The 3,618-nt window shown below is 45.9% G+C and overlaps 1 protein-coding gene across 1 annotated transcript in view; it reads right to left on the minus strand.

Annotated features, from left to right (window-relative positions):
* Positions 1–1,649, minus strand: part of PDLIM5 (PDZ and LIM domain 5) — a 192,875-nt gene extending 191,226 nt beyond the window's left edge. The window contains exon 1 of the mRNA XM_011356275.2: positions 1,599–1,649. The gene's annotated coding sequence lies outside the window, so the exon portion shown is untranslated. The remainder of the gene's footprint in view (positions 1–1,598) is intronic.
* Between the last annotated feature and the right edge of the window lie 1,969 nt (positions 1,650–3,618).

The following is a 3,618-nucleotide window of genomic DNA, read 5'->3' on the forward strand; positions in this document are numbered from 1 at the left end:
CAGATATTTCACGCGCAGCCTGACCCTTCCTTTTTTAATCCTTAACTTTTGTCAAGAAATATGTGAGAGTTAGGCTCAACTTCTGGCCCCACTGTTCCCCACAAGAAATGTATTTAATTAATGTATCGACGCAAGTAAATACAACTTCCCTTTATTTGGGAGCTCCCTTCCTGACTTCTCCCATTTGTTATTAAAATTTCTAGCACTGGCAAGGTCATAGGCACACTACAGAATCAGTACAGTCATTTCAATTATAGTATTCTCCCTCTGCTAGCTTCATCTGCCTTAAAATATTCTGATCCCTAAGCAAAGGTAATATTACTGGCCTTTTCCGGTCTCCTCCATCTGGTTATTGGTGCCCAAACTCCTCCTAAAATACTAAGCAGGCAGGAAATAGCAGCCTATTCTGCTTTCAAACATGTAGAAAATGCTGGAACTTCTGTATAGTCCTGGGTTTTCTCTTAGGGGAAGTCTAAACAATGTCTACACTCTAGTGCTTGGTTATCTCCCACTCTCCTATCCCAGCTTCTTTTAATGGGTACGTAGGGGGAAAGAAGAACTCCCGATGAACTGCTCAGGGTAACAAAAAGGGTCTGAAATTAAAGAGCAATATCTTGAGATTCTCTTTTTCTCCATTATGAGAGACAGTGGAGATAGAGCTGAAGAACTAAGGCCAGAGGCCCAGGATGAAAGCAGCCGACGAGACAGTTTTCCAGCAGATGTTCACGCCTAGCCCTGTTTGCCAAATAAGGCTCCCTAGCAGGCTGTTTCCGTGGCAGGCGGGTTCCGACGTCCTCACGGTCAGGAAGGCGGACTTGGGACAGGATCTAGAGATCACACCCTAGACCTGCCTTGCCCAGCGCAACTACGATTTCTCTTTCCAAGCTCTGCCCTGCTGGGACATACGCCCTTCCTTTTTCCACTTATTTACTGTCAAACGCACTGAAGCCAGTCTTACAAAAGCCTCAACAAGCACGCAAGTATTAATAAATCTGGCGTTCACGACAGGTTGTTATTAAAACAAGCTTTATTCCTGGACGCACGGAAGTTTTCCCCGAACAGGTTACACAATCCTAAATATTTGGAGAAAAATAAATGCTTCTTAGCAGCGTGAGAGCAAACAAAAACACGCCATTCCTGTTTAGTCCCGCTTCCTTCCCACACCCCCGAGAGATTCGCGCAGGACATGGTGGACCGGACGCCAAGGCGGGAGCTCGGCGACACCCGCAGCCGGCTGGCTAGCCGCTGCAGGGAGCCGGGGGCCCTTCCACGCTCGCCCTCCCCACCCCGGCGTCCCCGCTCCCGCGCCCCTGCCTCCGCCGCGCTCGTCCCGGCCCGCCAGGGCTGCGGGGTCCTCCAGTGCCAGTGCTAACGGCGTGGCGGCCCCTCCCGCGCCGCCCTCCACCGCGCGCCGCTTCCCACGCTGCTCTCCCACCTCCGCCGCGTCGGGAAAGCACCTGAGAAGCCGCCCCCGCGCAAAGCGCGCCCCCTCCGCCTCTGCGGCTTGGCTCCGCTCGCGCCTGGCGCACGGAGACAGCTTCTCTCCCTCCTCCCTACTGCGGATCAGAGACGCGCATCCCCGGCGGGCGGCCACTCACCTCGGGTCCGGCGCGGCGCTGCCTCCGCCTCAGACGAGCGCTGACAAGTGATTCGCGGTGCGAGCGCCGACCTTACAGCCCGCGGGAACTTCCGCCTCTTGGCTCTCCGCGGCCCCGCCCCCGAGCCTGGACACGCCTCCTCCGCTCCGGGACACGCCCCTGGGCCGGACACGGCCGCGCCGCAAGGGCGGTGGATGTTGCGGTGTCTGGGCTTGCTGAGGCGAGCTGAAGCCGCCACCGAGAAACAATTGCGCTACAGAGTTTCGGTGGGAGTAGTCTTAGGGGTTTGCAAACAGCACCTGGCAAAGGTCTGCTCCACGTGTATGTTTTGCAGCGGATGGATGCATTGCTCTTTCCAGAAACTTTGTATTGGAGAGCAGTTGCTCTAGCTAAAAAGAGAAGGGAGTTTTGGATAAATCCCTGTCTATGCAATTTCACTGGCTACTGCATGTTTTGTTTTGTTTTTAAGAGCTTTATTATGTCCTGAAAAGTGCAAACCCTAAAGCTAGCCTGTCAGGAAAGTGAAAATTAGTACTTTAATATCTAGAAATTAAATCCTGTGATCACACCAGAAGACAGTGATAGAGAACTGTGGCAAAAAGCGGTTCGACCTCTGTATATCCTCACCCTATTTTTCTAAGTCGATAATAGTCCACTTTCAACAGCTTCGGTAGTCCATTTTCTATAAAGTTGCTTGATTTAGCCCAAGAAATTTATTCATAAACTTGAATAATGTTCAGTGAACATTCAGAAAGTAACTTATCTTCTTAAAACTGTGAGTTGGCTTATAAAACGTGAAAAGGACAATTCTTAACCAAGAGACATAAAAAGCAAGGATCAACATCATGGAGTCCGTGAATCCCTTAAAAGTACAAATGCTAGAGAAGGTCCAAAGCTGCTGTAAAACGGTAGCCACTAACCACCACGTGGCTACTGAACATTTGAAATGTGGCTACTGTGACTGAGGCACTGATTTTTTTGTTTTCTATAAGTTTAACTAATTTAAATTTAAAAACTGAAGCAGAGTACCTATTTCCATAAAACACACTTCATTGTTTGGTTAGAAATACATTTCACTGGAACATTGAAAATTTAGTGCCAACTTGAAATATGCTGAAAGTGTAAAAATGCATACTGTATTTTGAAAACAGTATGAAAAATATAATATGAAATACCTCAATAATTTTATATTGAGCATATGTTGAAATGATAAAATTTTAATATTTGGTTAAATATGTTATTAAAATTAATTTTGCCTGCTTTTTATGTGAATACTAATAAATTTTAAATTACCTACATGACTAGCGTTATATTTTCATTGAATGGCACTGGCCCATACTTTTCATTACAGTCTCCAAAAGTTAATGTTGGCAGGAAGGATTTCCTAGTGTGAGAGCTGGTTCACAGAGTACTTTTAACTCTGTTATCATGTTTGCCATCTCACCCCAAACTTAAATAAATAGTAGCAATAGCTCCCATTTACGAATATCTACCATGTGCTAGGCAATGTGGTAATCCTTACCTAAGATAAACGCCATTCTTATTTATAATTAAGAAAATTGAGGTTGCAGGAGATTACAGCTTGTGACAATTCTGCAAGGCAATGGCTACAGTTAACCTGTAAGGGTGCTATCTCTGCTCCTCCTCATCTATTTGCTGCTGATAGTTAATTTGAGCGTGTATCAACAAAAGTTGACTAAAGACATAAATAACTGCAGTGGTATATGGAGGTATTACCAAAGGGTAAGCATTTTTTTTTTTTTTTTTTTTTTAGTATTTGTGCTGCCAAAGCAAGTGCGGAAGGTAAGCATCTTGAAGTAATGAAGAAGAATTGAGAGTGAAAGGAGTGTTGCTTACTTATGCAATTTCAATTTTAGCCTACAGATGCTAGCCTCCCTCTGAATCCTCCTCCTTCTCCTACCACAGTTTAAAGCCTGAGGTATAGAGTAAATGATTAAGGTGCAATATATAGACTGATAGTCATCCAAGTTGGCATCAAAATGCAGTTTGTTAAACTTGC

The sequence above is a fragment of the Pteropus vampyrus genome, unplaced genomic scaffold (genome assembly GCF_000151845.1).
Source record: "Pteropus vampyrus isolate Shadow unplaced genomic scaffold, Pvam_2.0 Scaffold25, whole genome shotgun sequence".
Classification (NCBI taxonomy): domain Eukaryota; kingdom Metazoa; phylum Chordata; class Mammalia; order Chiroptera; family Pteropodidae; genus Pteropus; species Pteropus vampyrus.